Genomic DNA, 8,438 nt, shown 5'->3' on the forward strand with positions numbered 1-8,438 from the left:
TGGCAGAGCTGGGACTGCAGCCCAGTCTCTTTATTTGATTCACTCTCCATGGCTGTGTCCATGGAGCTGCCGCTGCCCCTGCCCATCACCAGTGTCAGGGGGCGCTTCCTGGTGCTCAGTTCAGGGGTGGCATCTTTGATTCCTCAAATACGCAGGACTCAGGGCTAAAGCTAGGGAAGGTCCTTAGGCTCTAGAGTAGGGAGAGTATACATCAACTATACCCCAAGACTTCAGTGCCAGAAACTTCCCCACCAATCCCCTGCTCAAGCCCCAGGTAAAGGGACCTTCTTTCTCCCTCCATCTGATTCTCTGGCTGCTGGACACCAAAATTTGGCTCATCGTGGAAGACTGGAAAGGGAGGCCCTCTTTATAGGGAAAAACGAGACCTTTGGTCTCTAAAGTGGACATGATTTTTTTTTCCGTAAGATTTTATTTATTTATTTGACAGAGAGAGAGAGCACAAAGCAGGGGGAGTGGCAGGCAGAGGGAGAAGCAGGCTCCCTGCTGACAGGGAGCCCGATGCAGGACTCGATCCCAGGACCCAGGATCATGACCTGAGCCGAAGGCAGATGCTTAACTGACTGAGCCACCCAGGCACCCCTCAAGTGGACAAGATTGATGCCACAGTAAGAAAAGTATCACAAATAATAATAATAAACCCTGACCAACAATGTCTTTAAGAAATAGTTGTTTATTTTTCTCATATAACATGACAAGGCTCTGGGCCATGGTCTTTCTGGTTCTCTTAGCTTTCTCCTCACGGTGTCAAAATGGTTGCAGCAGCCCCATATATTACATTTTTACACCATGCTCAGAAGTAGGAAACAGGGGGTGATACCAGGCCGAGTTTCTTCCTTATCAGCAAGCAAAGACTGTTTTCAAGGACCCAACAGGTGAACTTTCTTCACAACATTGGCCAGAGGGGTAGTAAAGCCTTCTACAGCAAAGCCAGAAAGGGTGTATCTGGCCATCCCAGGCTTTGCAGTGATAGGAAGACAGGAAGAAAGGTTTTGGGAATGACTCAGTCAGCCGAACAAAAATACTTGCCACAACTGACCAGCTCCTGTTGCTCAAGACTGAGCAACTAGATTTGGGTGCAAAATTTATACGATTTTCTGGTGAGGGGACCAGAGATTGACTTGCAAAGCTGAGGAAAATTCTTCTGGTTTGGAATGGAGAAGAGAGTTTAAATCTTGTGCCTTGGTGTGACAGAAAACTTCCTGGATTGAGACCTCGCTTTCAGGTGGTGTTCCAGAAGTTTATTGCCATGTAAAAAACCACTCCAAAATGTAGTGGCTTAAGGATAATTTATTATCTCTCACGGTCTAGGAGTCAACCGGGCTCAGTGGGGCAGCTCTTACTTGGGGTCATGAGGTTGCAGTGGGGGCTGGTGCCCATTTGCAGGTTTCTCTACTTAAATGTCTGGCTCCTGGGCTGGGACAGCTGGGGTACCAAGCATCTCTTTCCGTGGGTTCTCTCCACTTGACTACCTTGGGTGTCCTTACAACATGGTGGTCTTAGGATTGTCCAACTTCTTTCAAGGCAGCTGGCTCCCCCCTAAACAAATACCCAAAGACAGTTTCCATGAGAACCTGTGGGCCTTCTTAGGGCCTTCCCCTGGAAGACCTAGAACATCACTTCCACCTCGGATGGAAGGCTCACCAAGGTGGGGGAGGGGTCACTGAAATTCATCTCTTCCCTTGAGGAAGCAAAGGACTTGCTGGCAGCCACAGTGATCGGAGGTCATTGGAGGTGACCTCAGTGTGGCTAATCTTCAGAGAGGGAGAGAGGAACAGTGAGGCCTTCGGCCGAGGTGCAGAGGGGCCCGGAAGGGAAGGAAGTAAGCAAGGAGTGACGTCAGAAGAGGAAGACATTGGTGCTGAAAGGCGGACATAGCCCCAGAGTGGCTTCCGAACACTGGGTTCTGAGTCTCCAACCCTGTGCCACCATCAGCAAAGGAGGTGTGGCCAAATCTCCCACAAGACTCCTGGGGGATAAAGAATTACCCTGTGTGGGAGGAGCCTGAAAACAGGCAGAGAAGGGTCATGCGTGGCTGGGGCCAGGACGCTGATTCGTGGTCAGGAGTTGAATGCCTAGGAACTCCCTTGTGGCACCTTGTCTCTTTTGGGGTCTGCCCTTCTCTCCATCCTTTAAATCAGGGGGTGGCAAACCACAGTCCGCGGGCCAAATCCAGCCATGGGCCTGTCTTACCCAACCTGCACTAAGAACGGTTGGAAAGGATTGTAAGCAAAGGCCGGGAAGGGGAGGGGATACTCAGCAGGGATGTAAGTGGCCCTCAGGGGCCTAAATATTGACTCTGGTCCTTTAGAGATAAAGGTTGAGGGCCCCTCCCTGAAACAAAGGGTGTGTATCCCACTGGTACCAAGACAGCTGATTCCAGGTGTCGCCAAAGAGTTACTTCCTTTTCGACTTTCTCCCAATCCTGGCTTCTTCCGGGGACCAAGTCTCAGTTGGGGGCACGCAGGACGAATATTTGCATCTTTCCTTTATCAAGCTAGAATTGTGCAGTACTGCTTTGTTTCCATTGTATTTGTTTATCATCAGTGTTCGTCATGGCTACGATGTTGATTTTTCACCTATTATGTAAATTTTCCTTTGAAATAAATCCGTCACGTTGAAAATGAGAGAACTAAAAGAACTTTCTATTTAATAGAAGACAATAGAAGGGCGCCTGGGTGGCTCAGATGGTTAAGCGTCTGCCTTCGGCTCAGGTCATGAACCCAGGGTCCTGGGATCGAGTCCCACATCGGGCTCCCGGCTCAGCAGGGAGCCTGCTTCTCCCTCTGACCCTCTCCCCTCTCATGCTGTTTCTCTCTCGCTCGCTCTCTAAAAAATAAATAAATAAAATCTTTAAAAAAAAAAAGAAGACAATAGAAGAAGTGTACTGACAGGGCTAATACAGTGAGGGTGGTGTGGGAATGACTGAGTTAAGACGTGGGGGCCCCAGGGCTGTGCCTTGTCCTTCTTCATGTCTCTCTTCCCAGTTTTTCCTGGTCAGGTTGTGTACTTCTAAGCCTCCTTAGACCCATTCATATGCTGGTGGCCCCCAAGCCCGCACTGCAGGTCAGCTCTCCCTGAGCTCCGGAATGTTGCAATTAACCACCAGGGACATCAGCACTCCGACCACCCAGGAGCACCTAAAATAGAATGTTTCCACAAGCAAACTCCTGCTCACAACCCCACCTCTTCCTGTGTTCCCATCTCAAGAAAAAGCATCTTTATTGAGTCGGACCTCTGTGAGTTCTCTCTTCCTCCCCACTCCCATCCTGCTTTGCCTCCAAGGCCTGTCCATACTCCCTAAATACCTTCTGAACCTATCCACTGGCAGACTCCAGCCCACTCAATCTCACTCCTGGATATGACCTGGATATAACCGCTGCCATTGGCCAGTCTCGAGTAACCCTTCTAAGTGTCACCATCCCCCCACCCCCTCCCCTGCCTGCCCACTGCCCTTAGGACAAAGTCTGCTTGGCGTCCCTGCATGCTCTGTCCCCCACCCCCCAGGCTCAGCTCCCACATGCTGTTCCTAGAGCTTAATGCTCAGCTGTCCTGAGACACACAGACATCTGCAATTTGCTGAGTAAGTGCTGCTTCTCTCCAACATCGGAGAAGCTTTCGCTTCTGGTGGTTCCTCTTACCAGAATGTTCCCTGCCCTGAGTCACCCCCGCTCACCCTGCAGGATGGAGGACTCAGTAGGTCCACTGACTTCTGTGGGACAACTTCAGTGATCTGAGGGGCAGGCTCTGGGTTGTCCCTCCCCTTCCTGCACCGTCCAACAGATGAAAGATTCCTTAACAAAACAGGAAAAGAAGTCAATTTATGGGACATATAAATAGGGGGAAAAAATGAAAAAGGTCCCCTTCTCTGCCAATCCCCATTTTCCCACCACTGGCCCTGGGCAGAAGGTTCTAACCCGTCCAGCCACGTGTTTCCTTCAGCGGGAGAGTGGCTTCTAGTGGACTGAGGCTCCACATCAGCTACCCAGCCCTGGACCCTGGGGGAAACCTGGCAAAATGGGGTGGGGTCTCAAAGAGTTATCTTAAGCAGGTGGATATAAATTCAACCCTGTGGCCCCTTCCATAACCGGGGCCAACCCTCCCCCCCCTCCCTGATAGTTTCCCTCCATTAGAAGAAAACCCCTCCAAGCCCGGATCTTCACCCCCTGTGATCATTTCCCACTCCTGTCCTCCCCTGCAAATGAGGCACAATGGTCATGAAGCGAGAGAGCAAGGTTCTTGTTTCACGGAGTCGAAGAATGAATCTTGCAAAGGAGAGTGAGTAAAGCGAGAGAGTTTTGTTAAGCAATGATACAGAAAAAGCTCTCAGGAGAGGGGTCCCGACCAGGTTGCCAACATGGGCCTCCACTGACAAGTCTTTTATTTAGAACAGACCACAGAGCCTGTGGCCTTAACATTCTTGTGACGTCTTGGTTTGAGGAAGGACTGGTGATAACATCTTTAATGGCTTACCTCTTCTTTGGGGGTCTGTTTACAATGTGACTGCCGGTAAAAAAAACAAAAAAACAAAAAACCCACCTCTGACCCCCAGGGCAGGGTGGTCTGGTTTGTTCTCTTATCTCTGGATTTGTTATGCATTTCTGGGATTTCTGTGAGCCTGATCATGTAGCCCCCTACCTATCCCTCCCTACCTAGCCCCGCCTGTCCCTTACTCAATGAGACCCTTCAGATGTATATCAGCAGGTCATATCCTTGGGGGATGATTGTCAACCTGTATGGGGGGGCGGGTAAGAGATAAAGGAAGTTTCCAAAGGAATTTTTTTATTGTTAAAGTAGACTTACAGGATCCTGGGGGTCCAGCTAAGATTGCCTTTTTGCCCTTAGGAAAGTGTCAACATCCAGGCAGTTGAGTCCCTAGAGGAATGTCACTCTGCCCGCCTCAAGGACTTGTCAATGGGCTGCAAGTAGTAAGGAAATTCAATAATGTTTCTTCTGCCTTTGTTTCCCACATCAGTTAGATCTCAGGCTCTCGAGTCAGACGGACATGGGTTCAAGTTTCTGCTCTGCCACACTTAGTACATGACCATGAACAAGTTGTGTCACCGAAGCACCAAATGGGCTTATTGAGAGGAATAAATGAGATATTAGAGATACTGCAGGTCCGCAGGAAGCAAATGCCATGCATTATTATCATCGTTAACTTTTTCTTATTTGAAAAATTGTCACTACAGTAAAATTGACTTTTTTAAAAAAGATTTTAATTTATTGATTTGAGAGAGAGTGAAAGCGAGAGAGATCACAGAGGGAGAGGGAGAAAACAGACTCACAGCTGAGCAGGGAGCCTGATGTGGGGCTCGATCCCAGGACCCCGGGATCCTGACCTGAGCTGAAGTCAGACACTTAACCAACTGAGCCACCCAGGTGCCCCTAAAATTGACTTTCTCCCTGGGTGTACTATTTAAATTTTAGCACATGTACAGATTCACGTAACTGTCCCCATAATCAGAATACACGACAATTCCATTACCCCTCCTCCCCAAAAACTCCTGCCTGCTTAGCCTTTCCCTTCCCCACTCACGACCCCTGACAACCACTAGCCTCTTCTCCATCCCTAGAGTTTTGCCCTCAAGAATGTCATATAAAGGCACCTGGGCGGCTCAGTCGGTTAAGTGTCCGACTCTTGATTTCGGCTCAGGTCATGATCCCAGGGTCATGAGATCGAGTCCCACGTTGGGCTCCATGCTGGCCGTGGAGCCTGCTTAAGATTCGCTCTCTCCCTCTGCCCCTCCCCCACCTCTAAAAAAAAAAGGAAGTCAGATAAATGGGATCTGACAGTATATAACCTTTGGAGACTGGCTGAGTCATTCAGTGTAAGGCCTTTGTGATTCGCGTATCAATAGCTCCTTCCTTCTATTGCCCGGGAGTAGACACATGCGGAAAACCACTTGCTCGCTTTTCACCCCAACCGACTGTCCACCCCAGGTAGACACAAAGAGATACTACAAGGTCTTGGCCTAGAAGTCACTCTCCCTGGGGAAGCTGGTGGCCCCCATCCTTTGTGTCAGCTGCCCTTGCCATCAGCCCCCCCTAAGCCCTCCCGAAAGAAAAGGCTCTGAGTCCAACTGTATGGTTTGAGGGAGAGAAAAATCTTTGGTGCCCTCGGTGGTAGCAAACAGAAGACCCAAGGGGCTGACAGCTGGTGTCTGGGGGAGCAGCACTGAGCCTGGATCCCTGTGGGCTCCAGGACCTGCGGCGTGCCACCATCTGGTCGGGCAGAGTTGGGGAGCCCGTTCTCCTGTCCCCGCCACGGACCAGTCACAGGACAGAACAGGCTGGAGCCCGTGAGTAGGAAGAAAACATTCAGAGGGTGAGGGAGACACGGAGCAGAAGAGACAGACCGTTTGTGGCCTGGATGACATCTTTCTTTGCTATTTTCTTCTTCCACAAGGGTTTGTAGCCACAGCCCAGCCGCCGCCTTGGCTCTTGTTCAGACTTGGCGTCTGTGGGCACGTCCTTGCTCAGTACTGTCAGAGGACGGGGGTGACGCCGGCCTCGCAGTTGTCCTAGGAAAGTCTTTTTTGCCTTTTGTCTGTCCTTCTGTCCATTCCCAGGCATCCTAGGGCTGGGCCCTCGGGCAATGGCACATCGGAGAAAGACAGGGAGGGAGGAGCGGGGGAGAGAAGGGGAGAGTCTGACCCTCTTCGCTTCATAAGTGCAAAGTCTGTGGCCGGGCCTTTCCAAAGCCTCTCAGACCCTGAGGGGACACACAGTGGCAGTGGCACTAATGAGGGGCTCAGTTCTGCTGTCCGCAGGGGGTGGTGAGCGTTGGCTCGGGGCAAAGAGGCTCGCTCTGGGTCCCAGGGCAAAGCGAGCAGCTGGGGGTGGGCTCTGGCTAGCTGGCCCGGGTGGCCAGCTTTCACTTCCTCTGGAAGTTCCCCGCACCTGACCTCTGAGGCTGCTTCCGTGTGTGTGTGTGGTGTGTGTGTGTGGTGTGTGTGTGTGTGTTTCCCCAGGGAGTTTTGGTTCGTGGGTTTTCTGAGCAGCGGTTCAACGTCGTAAGAGGACAAAATGAGAGCTTTCCAACCCGGGAGAGCAACAAGGCTAACACACAGAAACACAAAACACTGACTCCAGGCGAATGCATTAGAAAACACGTACTATCACCTGCACTTGGCAACAGGGAAATTTGGGTGGTGCCATGGGTTCTAATCCCAGCTGCGAATGTTGTCATAGCTGTACCCTTCTCCAGAGAGTTGCCGTGGTGGACAGGAGCCACCTAGTCGTGACACCCCGCTGGGGGCCACCTGCAGCGAGGACGGTGTGGCTTAGGGCTACGGAGGCCCATCCCCTTGTCCCCTCGTGTCAAGGTGGACCAGCTCTGAGCCGCCACCCCTGCTCCAGAACTCTAAGAGAATCGAGCTGCGGTCAGACCTGAGCCGAAACAGCCTTGCTTGGCTTCTTCACTTGCCCCATCCTCCTTCCCTCTCTTGCCAGTTGTCATCCGGAGAGCTCCTCCTCAATGCGCCCTATGCACAAAAACCTCCAGCTCAGATTCTGCTTCTAAGGAACTCAACCCAACCAGCAAGTGGGGCCAGCACAAGGCAGGGTTAAGGGGACCCTGCTTGTGCTAGAAGAGTTTGGAGCTTGTGGACAGACCAAATAAATAGAAGGAAACCTGGTTCCTTCAACCCGTTCCCACCTGTGTCCCTTTACTTTTAAAGTTCAGCAAGTCAAAGGGGCCCACCCCATTTTTTCCAGCACGGGGCTCCCGGTTCCAGCACCACACAGAGAAAAATTTCCAATGGTTTTGCTCCCGGGGCTAGATGTGTTTTGGTTTAGACAGAGAGCAGTGGCAGGTATGGGTCCTGCTGCCCCAGACACACCTCTGTCGGGGACAGTCCCTCGGCCTGACCCCAGCCTCCCCATTGGCGAGGGCACTCAGAGGGCCAGGGAGCCGTGGGATGCCTCTTTCCTCACATGATCAGCCCCTTAAGAGGCACAAGAAGAAAGCCGGTGGAAAGAAAAGGCATCTCCTCCCTGCATTTCCATGTCTCTCTCCAAACCACCTTCTTCCTTTCTCCTTCAACCCAGGTACCACCCACCGCTTCCGCAGCTACGGAGTGAACACCCACCAGGTGCCAGGCGCTGTTCCAGGCACCGTTCCAGGCACTGGGATATGGCGGTGATCGCTACGGAGTGGCTTGGCTCTCAGGGAGCTCATGTTCCTGTTAGTGGAGGTTGGAGAAGATAAGTCAGCATATTAAACAGAAATAATATTAGCAATTATAAAGAAGAAACAGTAGTGGCATAGAGAGAGACCGATTCCTAGGGGGATGGGCCACTTTGGATAGAGGTCAGGGAAGCTCTCTAGGAGCTGACGCTTTAGCTGAGCTGGCAGCACCGAGGCCAGCCCAGCAAAGATCTGGGGCAAAAGCACCCTGGCAGAGGGAACAGCATAT

The 8,438-nt window shown here is 51.5% G+C and overlaps 1 long non-coding RNA gene across 1 annotated transcript; it reads right to left on the reverse strand.

Moving 5' to 3' along the window:
- Window positions 1-791: 791 nt before the first annotated feature.
- On the reverse strand, window positions 792-8,201 carry LOC123856359 (uncharacterized). Its single transcript, XR_006793713.3, has 3 exons — window positions 8,112-8,201; window positions 3,695-3,812; window positions 792-2,847 (listed from the first exon to the last, which is right to left on the reverse strand). It is a non-coding gene; the product is annotated as an uncharacterized LOC123856359 (long non-coding RNA).
- Window positions 8,202-8,438: the final 237 nt, after the last annotated feature.

Source organism: Mirounga angustirostris, unplaced genomic scaffold (genome assembly GCF_029215605.1).
Source record: "Mirounga angustirostris isolate CCGP_5_RB_7025 unplaced genomic scaffold, mMirAng1.0.hap1 SCAF_13, whole genome shotgun sequence".
NCBI lineage: Eukaryota > Metazoa > Chordata > Mammalia > Carnivora > Phocidae > Mirounga > Mirounga angustirostris.